Source organism: Papaver somniferum, chromosome 5 (assembly GCF_003573695.1).
Source record: "Papaver somniferum cultivar HN1 chromosome 5, ASM357369v1, whole genome shotgun sequence".
Taxonomy (NCBI): domain Eukaryota; kingdom Viridiplantae; phylum Streptophyta; class Magnoliopsida; order Ranunculales; family Papaveraceae; genus Papaver; species Papaver somniferum.
The window spans coordinates 29,415,480-29,430,529 of record NC_039362.1 but is presented as its reverse complement, the minus strand read 5'-3'; the positions used below and the strand labels follow the sequence as shown (position 1 = coordinate 29,430,529).

At 36.9% G+C, this 15,050-nt stretch overlaps 1 long non-coding RNA gene across 1 annotated transcript; it reads right to left on the bottom strand.

Annotated features, from left to right (window-relative positions):
* Positions 1-4,083: 4,083 nt before the first annotated feature.
* Positions 4,084-9,927, bottom strand: LOC113277356. Its single transcript, XR_003324874.1, has 6 exons — positions 9,760-9,927; positions 8,065-8,295; positions 7,511-7,591; positions 6,609-6,777; positions 4,676-6,531; positions 4,084-4,342 (listed from the first exon to the last, which is right to left on the bottom strand). It is a non-coding gene; the product is annotated as an uncharacterized LOC113277356 (long non-coding RNA).
* Positions 9,928-15,050: the final 5,123 nt, after the last annotated feature.

Here is a 15,050-nt window from a genome sequence, read left to right as displayed (position 1 = left end):
TTTGGAAAAGAAGATCTTACCGATTGGATACATCATAGATATGTATTGTTTATTGTGGTCGAGCTCGTACAATTAGTGCAGGACTTCTACAGAATATTTTACTGGAGGCTCCACTACCATCCAAAGCTAAAAAATTTGGGTAAATTAGTGTTATAACAGGATTACCCACCGTTTGCCATTAATGAATAATAATAACTGAAAAGGAAGAGATTTTAGATAAAAGGAAGCACACTAATTGCTCGCAGTAATAATTTTACAATACAAAGCTAACTAATCAAGTGCAACGCTCGACTATTGCAAGGTCAGCTCATACTATAATGAATAAGATGTTTTGGTCTAATATGTTTCAGTTAGCAAGATATCATTCCCAAGAATGCAAAATAATTGCAAGGGCATTTTTGTTCTAAGACATTTAGACTGCTGTTTTGGTGACAATTGCATGTGTTGTCGCATTCAACGGTAAGTTCATTTAGCTTACACAGGAGGATGCACCTGAACAAAAAACAGATAATCATTCCAGATGGACAACACTTGAAATAACAAAATTACTACTAAAGTAATCCCTGAACTGAAGAACCCGGGTAGGATGCATAGCCTATATAATTTCAGTTCCGTGAGTCATGTGTCTATTTGCTGGAGTTGCCATTTACGTATATAAGAAACACATACATGCCATAGCCTAGTGTGACAATTTTCGTTCTAGACAGGGTAAGCACATCAAACATGGGGTATATAGCATTAGCATGCAAATTACAAAAGCATATATGATTAAGTGTTAGGTTTTACAGAGTATAAACATTTACCATAGTGTACCTAAACAATCTAAACATCTATGATTAAGAGTTAGGTTATACAGAGTATAAGCATTTACCATAGTGTACCCAAACAATCTAAAAATATGACATTCTATTAATAAGTAGTCAACAAATTTCTCAACATTAATTGGATAAATATGTAAAGTACAATGTGAAAAGGATTTTTAAACGTACACAGCTGGCGGTAAAGTTAACTAACCACAACCTCAAACACTGGTATATCAAATCAGATATGGGGAATAATGCAAATATATGAATACTAACCTTTCTCGCATTTCTACAACGATGTTGGGGTACACTTGGTATCATTTTTGTAGGATGAGTTATATTTCCATGTAATAATTGTAGAAACAGAGAATGAGATAGTGAAAGGGTTCTTTTTCACCCATAGGAGAGGCTCCTTTTTATACAATTAGGTATCCTTACACATCTAGGATTAGGAGTAAAATATCTTAACACTAACACTAACTCTACAGTAATTTAACACTATAATACTAACTATACAGTGACATTCATGACTCATTCCAACACTCCCCCTCAAGCAGGTGCGTAGATGTCATGCATTCCTAGCTTGTCGAGGAAAGAGTTGAATGGTCGACTAGGAACTCCTTTAGTCAGCATGTCTGCAATCTGCTCTCCTGTTCTTACAAACGGAGTACTGATAATTCCTGCATTCAACTTCTCGTTAATGAAATGTCTGTCCACTTCCACATGTTTTGTTCTGTCATGCTGGACTGGATTGTGAGCAATGCTGATTGCAGCCTTGTTGTCGCAGTACAACTTCATAGGACCTCTGGGCCTGAAACCAATCTCTGTCAACAATAATCTTAACCATAATAACTCACAGATTCCATGAGCCATAGCCCTAAACTATGCTTCTGCACTGGATCTAGCTACAACTGATTGCTTCTTGCTGCGCCAAGTTACTAGGTTTCCTCCCACAAATGAACAATATCCAGAGGTAGACCTACGATCAATCACGAAGCCTGCCCAATCTGCATCTGTGTATGCTTCAACCTCTGTGTGGTTATTCTTAGAAAATAAAAGCCCTTTTGTTGGTTCCGACTTTAGGTAGCGAAGTATTCTATACACTGCATCCATATGTGTCTCTATTGGAGCATGCGTAAACTGACTTACAACACTCACAGAGTATGCAATATCAGGACGAGTGTGAGAGAGATAAATCAGTCTTCCCACTAACCTTTGATATCTTTCTTTGTCCACCGGAATACCATCGGTGTCTTCTCCCAGCTTATGATTCGGTTCAACTGGTGTGTCAACCGGCTTGCATCCCAACATTCCTGTCTCATCTAGAAGATCTAGGACATATTTCCTTTGAGAGATGTAGATGCCTCTTTTTGATCTTTCCACTTCAATTCCTAGGAAGTAGCACAATTCTCCTAAGTCCTTAATCTCAAATTCCTTGGCCAAGTAAGATTTTACCTTCCCCATTTCTTCCACATCATCACCTGTCATTATAATGTCATTCACATAAACGATAAGCATGGTCAGCTTTCCGTTCCTTGAACGTTTGAGGAATAAGGTTTGATCTGCCTGACTTTGCCGAAATCCATATCTTCGCATACTTTGGGTAATCCGTCCAAACCATGCCCTTGGAGACTGCTTCAAACCATATAAGGATTTATTCAACTTGCACACTTTCCCTTGATTAGTGGCTGTTTGAAATCCAGGAGGAATGTACATGTATACCTCCTCCTCCAAATCTCCATTAAGAAAAGTATTCTTCACATCGAACTGATGAAGTGGCCATTCCTTATTTGCTGCCAAAGATAACAAGACACGAATAGTGTTCATCTTAGCAACATGAGCAAAGGTTTCTTGATAATCAATTCCATAAGTCTGAGTGTAGCCTTTAGCTACTAATCTTGCCTTATATCTTTCAAATGTTCCATCAGACTTGTACTTCACAGTAAATACCCATTTACAACCGTCTTCTTCCTTTTTGGCAGTTTGACCTCATCCCAGGTGTCATTCTTGTCCAGGGCTTCCATTTCTTCCATCGTAGCTACCTTCCACTTCGGATCAGCAAGAGCATCATCAATCCTTGTAGGTATACTCACAGATGATAAGTGGTTTGCAAAAGCAATATAAGTAGGTGACAGTCGATGAGAAGACACAAAATTGGAAATAGGGTGGTCAGTAGAAAAGCCATATCGAGTTGGAGGATTACGAGTGCGAGTAGGATATCCAGAAGACCTAGGGTTTTCTTCTTCTACAACATTAGTAGATTCATCAGCTGAAATATCATTCTCGTCAGTACTCAAAGTAGTTTCAATCTGAACTGTAGGAGGTTCTAGTTCAGAATTACCTGTCACCGGAGTAGACAATTGACGAGTTTGAGAAAGAGGGGCCTTGTCTCTTCGTTTGTATACTTGAGGTTGAGGTTGAAGAAGTAAAGGAGCCGCTGGTGGAGTAGTCTCACTTTCCTTACTTAAGTTAGGTGTAGAGCATAGGTCATATCATAAATCATACCCAGACTGATCTTCACCAATTCTACTCTCCCCCTGAAGAGAAGTCTCAACTCTCGAAAAATAAGGTGTATCTTCAGTAAAGTTACATCCATAGATACAAACACCTTACTAGTGGGAGGGTGACAACACTTGTAACCTTTTTGGGTAGATGATGACCCTAAGTAAATGCACTTAAGAGCTCTAGGATCTAGTTTACTCCTACCCTGTTTGTGGACATGAATGTAACAAACACATCCAAAAACTTTTGTTGGAACACGTACAGGAGGTTGAAATGAAGTACCATTGGATAGAACCTCAAGAGGTGTTTGAAACTCAAGAGGCCGAGAAGGCATCTTGTTAATCAAGTGTGTTGCCGTAAGAATAGCATCGCCCCAATACATTCTTGGCACATTCATACAAAACAATAAGCATCTAGTAACTTCTAGTAAATGAAGATTCTTACGTTCAGCCACTCCATTTTGCTGAGGGGTATCAGTACAAGTGGTTTGGTGAACTATTCCTTGTTCTAAGAAATAAGATGATAATCCTTGGTTTAGGTACTCACCACCACGATCAAATCGTAACACTTGAATCCTAGTGTTAAATTGGGTAAGGACAAACTTATGAAAGATTTTGAAGACATAATGGACTTCACTCCATGAAACTCTAAAGTAGTCATCAATGAAAGTAACGAACCAACGTGCACCAGAAGAATTAATGACACGTGAAGGACGCCACACATCACTAAAAGGAGATAAGCTTTTATTTATACTTAAAGGATATGGGACACGCTGATGTTTAGCTAACTCACACACTTCACAATGGAGTTTAGATACTTCTAGTTCAGAAAATAACTTAGGAAACAACTTTTTTAAGTACCCAAAAGAAGGATGTCCCAATCGTTTGTGCCATAGCCAGATTTGATCTTCTACCTTGGATACACTTGTCGAATTGCAAGCCCTTGTACTGCCATCTTGTGTTGTTCCTTGCAAGTTCAAGTAGTAAAGGCCCCCTCTCTCTTTTACCAAGTCCAATCGTCGCTCCTGTGAGTAGGACCTGAAATACACAATGTGAGTCAAAAAAAGGTAACGCTGCACTTTAACACTTTGGTTATTTGACTGATAAGGAGAAGGCTAGTAGAAAAATTCGGAACATGTAACACAACAGATAAAGACATAGATTTGGTTAGGGGTATTTGCCCTTCACCCGAGACAATTGTTGGAGATCCATCCGCTGTCAAGATACAAGGTTTACTAGGACTTGCACTACAAGTGGAGAAAAGATTTGACCCGGTGGACATGTGGTCAGTAGCTCCACTATCGGTAATCCAAGAACCTTTAGACTTATCACATGTAGTGTTTAGTGCCCTACCACAATTCTCTGTGTTACCTGGTTGAGCCAAATATGTAGACCCATCAGCATTTTCCTTGGCTGATAGCATCCGCGCACATTCTTTAATCATCCGCTCCAGCTGGTCTTGAGAAGAATGAGAATAGCCATTCGCTGCTGATGTAGATTGAAGTTCCATCTCATCAGTAGTGTTATATTCCCTTGAACTAGTGTTGCGACCTCCTCTTCTTCCTCCACTACTTCCACTAGAGTTGACCCCTCTCCTATTGTTGTTCTTCCATTACGTACGACCATTGCGCTTGTAACAAGTCTCCCTAGTATGCCTACGCTTGTGACAATAATCACAGTATAATGAGTCTTCCTCACCAGATTGTCGATTGTTTTCGCGTGTGGATGTTGGTGGAGTAATCACATCCAAGGCGGAACTTTCTTGTGGCATTGCAGGTATCATAGCAGCTCGACGAAGTTCTTCCGATCTAACTGTTCCATATACTGCTCGTAGGGTTGGCAATGGATCTTTTCCTAACACTTGGATTCTAATTGGATCAGAATCCGAGTCAAGCCCCGCAAGGAACTCAATAATTCTCCCTTTTTAAATTCTTTTCTGCAACTTAACGGTATCAGCTGCACACACCATGTCTAAGGGCTGTAGGAAATCAAGTTCTTGCCATATAGTTTGAAGTGCATTGAAGTAGACGGATAGAGGTCTGCTGTTCTGGCGAATCTCGATAATCCTACGATTCAATTCATAAATCTTTGTCGCATCACCGCTCACAACATAGATCTGAGTGACTGCCTCCCACACTTCTTTTGCTGTGGTTAAGCGCATATAACTGCTCTTGATGTCGGGAGTCATTGAGTCTATCAATAAACTCATTATCATGGCGTTCTATTGAATCCAGGTATCATATGTAGGGTCTTTTTCATCTGGACAAGCTTTAGTTCCGGTCAGGTACCCAAGCTTTCCTTTACCCGTAATGTAAAGTTTCACGCAGTGAGACCAAACAAGGTAATTTGTATCATCAAGTTTACAAGATATCATATTTCTGCTCATAGTACCATTGTGAGAAACATCTAGAGATGTAGAACCCATAGACTGAGAAGAAACACTATTCTCAGAGGCTTCAGCCATCATATCTACTTTTAACTCAACAGATAAGAGAGAAAAAAAGAACAACTTTTAAAGAAGGAACCACAACTTTCAAAAGGAGAAACCTTTGCAGATCAGCCACTGGTTCTTCACGAACAGCTTGCGAGTCTAACTTTCAAGTCTAATTCCAGATTGAAACTATAGTAGATCTAAGCTTTAAAGGGGATCTAGGCTAGATTTTCTCTTCTCTGCCTCCTTTGCTCTGATACCATGTAGAAACAGAGAAAGAGATAGTGAAAGGGTTCTTTTTCACCCATAGGAGAGACTCCTTTTTATACAATTAGGTATCCTTACACATCTAGGATTAGGAGGAAAATATCTTAACACTAACACTAATTCTACAGTAATTTAACACTATAGTACTAACTATACAGTGATATTCATGACTCATTCCAACAATAATGGCATAACCCGTTATTCTCAGTACGCTAGACATGCGATACCTTGATAGTTTCTTCACAAAAGTGGAGCATATAACTATCAGTACCGGGCCTGGGTCGGAGTCGTCCTCGATTGGTTGTTACCAACCTGATTAGCACCCAAATGCCAATCTTCAATGTGGACCCCTTACACAGATATTCAGAGTCTTGTTACCTTACCTGTGTGCATTAAGAGATGGTAGTGGAGGTAAAACTCATAATGTATACCTGAGATTATCAGTTTTGAGTTCACGCATTCGGCAAGGACTGCAAGGCCCATGAAGCAGCTGGATGTTGGTGATGTTTTTTTTAAAAATCCACTGCATCTGCATTCAAAAGGTCGGAAAAGTAAAGTAATCGTAATGATAAAGAACATTGCAAACACATGTGTAATACTATTTACCTTAACATATATTTCTGAAGCTTTGACTCAAGTTCTTCAAACTCGGTGAATATAGGGGATAAGCATCTAAAGCAGTGATGCTGGTGTTTCCGGCCTGAAGTACGCCTCTCGGATCTTCTTTATCAAATTTCCAGATTAGATTGTTTGCCATGTCGCCTAACTCCGCTCCCTATATAAGCAAAATTGTTAGTATATGGAATTTTCAAGGTAAATCATTTTCGAAAATGGGACTATTTATCAGCAAATGGGAAGACATGGTTGTTTAACACCTGCCCAACGGTTGACCTAGGATGCTATGTTCAGTGGTTTGGTTTTGAGATACATTCAATAGAAAAAACACAAACAATTTGAAACCAATTAGACGTACTTAAATGAAAACAATGGTTCTATAAATTCTTGCAGCACATTTTACTAACGAAGAAACCACAACTGATCACTACAAACAAACCATACTACACCGTTTTGTTGGTATCCCCTATAAACAAAGAAGTATTTCAAGTCAAATCATATAGAACCATTTAGGCAGTGATATACATGTTTTTTTGTTAAAGCATACATACATAACCTGATAGACACTTAGTTTTCAAGGGTAAAAGTTTGTTTTGGATGGAACATTTTCTCAAACACGTAACAACTCCATGTCCCGATCAAGATGAATACCCAAGTCTTCAATTTTGGATTAATTACATGAAAAGACTAATAAGAATTAGTAAAACGCAGCAGCAAAAATCAGCTGCCAAACCAAAACACTAAAACGAATGTGAAAAGCAACACCGAGAAGCATATACTAAATGCAAACAGTGAGAACGAAAACATAATCAAACAGATAAAACATTGATCAAATACATGTTCTGACTACGAATAAATACTCATGTTTCCAACTTCTGATCCGGCACACGTACCAACCAATTTACTCTAAATTTCTCTGGTGACAATCAAATCTTCTTTGTAGTTCTTCTCATAAGTAAAGCTTTCAGGAATTCCTGCAATGAGTACAGAACCTTTCAGTGCTCAAAGATATTACACCATCCACAATCACTTTTGCTAATGAAACCGCTTTCAGTCAAACCTAGAAGTATAATAAAAGATATAATACTCAAACAAATTAGACCCAATGCAGAAATGGACTCTCCTAAGACTGCACAACGGGTAGGGTGGGTAGGATATGGCCTATTTCGCAACCCTACCCGCTTGATGGCGGGTCGGGTAGGATCGGATAGCGGGTATAACCGTTTTTTTTTTTTTTTTGTCTGACGGTCAATGGGGAAGGGATTCATGGATGCCAGGGAAGGGGAGCTGGATCACTCTGCAAGTTTAGAGTCTACCCTCCTTCCACCACCAGAACCAATTGGCAAACACTTGTGAATATTAGCTGGAAAATCAATACAAAAAGTAGAAATTCTTATGAAAACGAAAGCTACCAAATGCAGATAACAATATCATCTTGAAAACCAACCTAATAACTCAATCAGAATTTAGAAATAGCTTCTGCAGGGCACAAGCTGAGCACCAAAAGAGCAATTCTCTTTTCAATAGTAAGCAACAGAGGATTAACGATAATATGAGCAAGAGTTGGATAAAAAACTGATGATAGGGTCCTGTATCGTCACCAAAAGCTCTTCATACGACATTCTTCTTCAATCATCATCTACGATGATGGAATAAGTACTAAGATCACCAAATAAATCTGCAAAAAAAAACAGATAAAGCCAATCAACATAAAAATCTGTAAATTACTACAAACAGTTGAACCACTTTGCAAACTAAATGAACACAAACGTGCAAATGTTGGTAGTGTAGTGTATTTACAACTGGGAGCAATGAAACTGGCCATGGAGGCATGGGCAGAATGGGTGGCTAAACAGTGTTTAAAAGCAGTTCTGCAGTGGTCCATGATGATAAGCTTCTAACCCTTTTTAAGTAAAGCACCGGCCAAGAAATAGTAAAGACAAGCATAGGCCATAAAGAGTGTATAATTTTAGCACATGGATTTGGATGTTTTGTTATTAAAGAGGCAGTACAACCGTACATACTCGTATACTATGCATCAAGGAATGATAATAAAGAAAACAAGTCAACTACTAGTAAGTGATCATTATTGCAGTACAAGCAACATCTCTCAGCTTATCAAACAACACATGACCAGAACAAGTGTTTTAAATGATTTCTAAGCCAAGAGAATGTGTGATTATGACAACTGGACGCAGGAATTTCATATTGGCAAGGTGATAATCATATGTGTCTAACTACGACAGTTAAAGACAGGATATTAGTATTCTGAACCATATTCAGCAATAATACCCAAGAATCCCCCCATTTTCCAAATGAAAACAAAATGAACAACGATTCATACCCACGTAAAGCTTCAAGACAAAATCATCCATACACCATAAGAGTGATCAAGTTCTGTTTTTAACCACATCAATACTCTCAGTCTCAGTCCAAAGAAAATGAATCTAAGTACAGTCCACATTCCTCATCATTGAGAGTTTATTTACTTTTCTACAATGATATGTCCTTTGTTTGACAGACAAACTATGGAAGCCCTGCTTGGAGTAAAAGCACTATATCAAGTGGCGCATAGAAACTTAGTGCCAGAAAACATTGTGGTGCAGTTTGTTACAGACACAAAATAATGAGGTATGTGATTATGACTGAAACAGTGAAAGAAATCTTAACCAATTACACCACAAGCTTAGATGCAGTAACAAATGCAAAGTTACGGATTATGGTCTAACAACGGACAAACTGATGAATTTACGATCTAAGCTACAGGACGTAATAACCAATAAACTGAGAAAGAGAACCAAAGAAAAGCTAACAAATATGCTAAGGAATCTTCCAAGACTATGATGCATGTTCAGGCAACTTAACTGAACAAATTAAATTCCTATGAGAAATTTCATCAATCAGTTAACATGTATGTTAATTTCTCACAATGGCAATCATGTTACTCAACTGATTTCAAATAATTTCTTCAAATACAAATGAACCACCAAGCAATACAACATACTTCAGATACAAAAAGAAAAACCCATTCAGATGATTATTGGAAAAAAAAAGATGAATTATGTGATTTTCGGATATAAAAAGAAAAACCCATTCAGATTATTGATTTTTTTTTTTGAATATGTGATTATTATGGGATTACCTAAGATTGGACGTCAATTCAAAACTTCTCCATCAGATTTGCCGGAATTAGATCATTAGGGTGTAAACGAACCAACTGAGTAAAGGGTTTTAACCGAGACCTTGAAAGATGAACATGAAATCGAGAGGAGTAAGGTCTAGGGTTTGAACTGGGAAAGGATATGATGATATCTTCTGTGTTCGATTTGAGGGGGAGAAAAGAGTAGCCAGATAGGTATGAAAAAACAAGTTTCTGGTTTGCCCTTGGTAAGTTTTAAAATAACGAAAAGATGGGCTGCAGAAAAAAACAATGGAAGAGTTATTTTGTCTTTTCAATATAAGGCGGGTAGGCGGGTAGGGTAGGACAATTTCGTGCTTTACGCGTCATCCTACCCATTTAACGGCGGGTAAGAAATGGGAAAATTAGGCTAAGGCCCAACCCATGGATAACTCATAATATGAGGCCCTTAATTAAAAGAAGTTTAAATCTAGATCCCAAGTTATTAAAAGACATTCATGCCCTTTATATATTGTCAAGCCCCAAATTAAATTAAATTTAAGCTCAAAATTATTAAATCTAGGCCAAAAATTATAAAAATATAGTGTGAATGTGTAAACAGAAGTTACACATGCATATGTCATGTGTATCCAGAAGTTACACATCCTTATGACATGTGTAATGCAAAGTTACATATCAAAAAATAGACATAAAAAAGAACGCATAAAAAAAGTACATGTATTACTTTAATATTCATTTACAATAATTTCTTAGCATGTGTAACTAGAAGTTACACTTGCTTCTGTCTAGTGTAATTGAGAGTTACATATGCATCTATCTAGTGTAATTGAGAGTTACACATGCGTCTGACTTGTGTGTTCAGCGTCAACTCCAGTTCCAACGAGACCATTATCACATTTAAGCAATTAGCTTTTATGAAGTTATCTGAAACCTGAAATATAACAACAAGCAATCAGTATTTATAAGATTAAAATGAAAATTAAACATATGTGAATTTTCCAAATCATTCTTCCAGATTCAAACAAGTATCAACATCTTCCAGTAACCTGACTTTCATTCTTTAATTTTCACAACCTAGGTCTCCATCTATTGAAATTTTTGAAACAACTTCAGTCAAACAACATCACTGATATATTAAAGGACTGACAAGTCAAATGGTGAGCAACAGATTATTACAAGCTTATTCTAGTCGGGTACACTAACCTAATCAAGACCGCAGGGGAAGAAACTGCAGCAATATAACAACAATAACACCTCTCAGACCAAAGCTTTGGTAAATGTTTTTGCTTCTAATAGTAAGCTAGTGTCATATCAGTGCGTGCAAACCATGTCGAGACCTGCATAGACATCGATTAATCCAGAAAAGGTTACAATTATTCAGAAATTAATTCCATAGAAATATTGAGATATCATAGTCTCAACACTCCTAAAACAAAACATCTATAATCAGCTGTTACACATACAAAAATGCATGTGTAACTAGAAATTACACATGCATATGGCATGTGTAATCGAAAATTACACATGCATCTGACTTGTGTATCTAGGAGTTACACATGCATCTTACTTGTGTAACTTGGGCTTACACATACATATAACTTCTATACTCAGCTATTACGATGTCTACTTGTGTAACTCTAGCAAAAAAATTCAATAACGTAGATATTAATAACTACAATATTCATGTGAAATAACTTCAAGTAGTAAAAGTGAGGCAGGACATATAGTTTACTTCCTTGTGAAATGTTAGGTCTGTCCTCTATAACTTGATTGTTTCCGGTCATAACTTGTGTAGCGATACTGTCCTAACCCTTCTTGTATAGGGTAACTTACCGGAGGGTGTGGTTCTTGCGTTCCTTGTTCTACAAAAAATACCCTTATGTTCCTAATGAATTTTTTGTCTTTGCAACTACCTTCCAACTGATGGATTGTGTCAAAGCCATAACTGCAGTGAACATAAAACGATGAGGTCAATTCATGAACTGTCTCATCCTTGTCGGATTGGTTTAGAAATAAAGTCACTTTAAACAAATGTAAAGGGGAAAATGAGTTAAGCAAACAAACCATTGAGAACCTATATCCCCACCTATATTAATTCCCATGTATATTAATATACAAAATTACATACTCAACAAAGTAGATTCAACACTCGGCACACCCTACCTCATACTATGATACCACCACCGGCTCCAAATCCTCCTCTAAAACCTACACCTACACCACCACAAACATAAAAATTCTAAGATTCGCTTGTAGAGTAACCAAAACATTGTCTGCGGGTCATCGAAAATGAAGTGCCTAACCATAAACAAATAACTCAGTCACAGCCAATTAGAAACAACAAAGGATTTTACCACAAGACTAAAACATTGGCACCATTTCAAGAAATCAAGATAATAACCATGCATATAACTAGTGAACTAAGAGTTACACATTCATGTGTAACTTGGTTGGGAATCTTTCTAGTGTAATTGGTAGTTACGCATGCATTTCCCTACTGTAACTAAGAGTTACACATGCATTTTCCTAATGTAACTAAGAGTTACAGATGCACACAAAATGTTGAGAATTTAGAAGACAATCAGATAACACCTGATTCAACAGGGTATAAATACGAACCTTGTGCTAGCATATCAATATCGCAAAAAGAACACCTGATTCAGCAACATATTGTTATATAGTTCCTGCAGCTTTCCTTGTAGGCTAAGCAAGAGGAACGCAAGTATCCGAAAACCTTGCAATCTTATGCTGATCTCCGTACCTTCAAGTATGGTAACCAAAGTTACGATCAGCAAGAAAACCCAGCAATAGTATCAAATTTCATTAAAAAAAGTAGACAAATAGATCTCTAAATTCCCATTTTAGCAATGACACTGACCTGGAGTATATTGGCTTTCCAGAATTACTCAAAACAAAATAGTGCTTCTTCAGTTTCCTCCAAGACATTAAGCCACCATCCTGCACTTCGAAAATAAACCACATGATATCATTTTTGCTCGTTTAATGCCTAATATGTAATACTTATATATTCTCATTTCATGTCATACAAGTTTCGCAGAAACCTACATAACAAACTTCCAAAAGAATGTACTTGCACGAAGCTATCGGACTGAACAAAGGATAAAACCATCTTGCAAGTGGAAGAATCATAAACTCCATCTGGCAAGTTTTCTCGGGTAATATATGAGGTTTTACCAGCATGTGTAACTAGCAGTTACACATCCAATTAGTATTTGTAACTAGAAGTTACACATCCATACAGCTTGTGTAACTACTAGTTACACATCCATATAACTACTGAAATACATTCATCAAGAAAGTGAAATTCTGAGTTCTAACTTTCATACTATCTGGATAAGGCTCAACAATCCTCAGAATAAACTTAATACGAAACCCTCCATAGTTCCTGAAGCATAAAAATCACACACAACCCAATCTCAGCAAGACCACAGACAAAACAAAACAACTAAGCATTACAACACTATGAAAACAACCCATGTAATCTGGAAACACTCAAATCTACTAACTATCCAACCAACATAAACTCAAACATGAAAGTTTGTGCTGCTACATCTATTACAACATTATGAAAACACACAAACTATAAGACTACTCTTGTGTTCCTAGAACAACCAAGATACTGAACAAATTTACTTGTTATTACCGAGCTTCAGACACTATATAACTCCATAAAACATCACGACTAATATATATCAGCTAGGCAGAGCAAAGAGCAGAAGACTTGTAATTACATTACATGAAAACCAAGGACTATGAAGAAAATAAATGATCAGTAGCAGCATCAGTAGCTAATAATGCTTACAGAGTATACACAATAGCTTGTGTAAATGGCAGTTACACATGCGTATAGCTTGTGTAACCTGAAGTTACACATCCGTATGGCATGTGTAGTAAGAAGTTACATATCCATAATGCTTGTGTAATCTGCAGTTACACATCCATATGGCTTGTGTACTCGGAGCATATATGTTATCTTCATTAGCGCTGCAAACAGGGCCATCAGATAGAGCTACTTGCGATTCTTAAACAGTAAAAATTACTCAATAAATAAGATCAACTAGCACTTAATCAACTTAAAATGCAACATACAAATTTGAAAGGTATATAATTGGCATCTGCTAGTGTAACTTCTTTTAACAGTCTACGCAACCAATAAAGAAAGTTCTTAGGCATACTATATTTTTTCCAATAACTCTTTAGCCTCATCGACTCCTGCAACATCAGCAAATTTGATGCTTCACTGTGTTCATCAACTTTCTCTCCACCAAAAACCCATATTTTCAACAGTAAAAACTATCTCGATGCATAATTCAATAGTAAAAACTTATCATACACAGGGGATGCTTACATAGTAACTTTATCAGAACAAGTTCACCCTAATCACAAAACAAAAAATAAACATTTAAGAAAGAGGAAAACCTTGTGCTACATTACTACAAAGTTACAGATTCTACAAATAGATTCAACAATCGGCAATTAAATAACTGAAATCAGCTAATTACCTGCGACCACTAGCACCAACAGTAGAAACTTAAAATAGTTAATCCTCTTTATTCTCATCATCTATTTCAATTCATCAATTCTGAAAAACACCACCATTGACTTTAAAATCCTCCTCCAAATCTGCTCCAATACCACCACTTCTACCACCACAGCCTCCTCATCCTCCTCCAGAACCTCCATCTCCACCACCAACACCACCATAGATTCTTTAATCAAACTAAACATGTGTAGGCAAGATAAAAAAAATAAAAACACAACAAGAGTCAACAACTCCATTAGAATTACGAGAGATCAGTTGATTGAATTTAACCAGTATTATCAACAGAAACAACAACAATTAAACATACCTAGATTCAAAACCTGTTGAATCAAGAAAAATCATGTTGTTTTGCTCCGATCTGAATAAAGTCAACGAAAACAAAAATCAGAATCTAATCAAACTAAGAAAATAAAACTACTAAATGAGGAAAACCTATTGAATCAAATCGAAAACCTTACCTGAAGTAGCTTTGAAACAACAAATTAGAGTCAATTGATTGATTCGAATTTAGAGATTGATGATCACTTGTTAAACATATTTTAATAAAATCGATTGAAAACTAGAATAATTCAATCAATACATGAGATATCTTCGAATCAACTGAAAAATACAGAGATTCAGTTGTACCCGATAGAGAAAAATAAACCCTAGAAAATTGTTGCAGTTCTGATTTGAGATTTAATCTGAAAACTAGAAATGAATAATTGATTTTGTTCTTCAGTTTGTAATA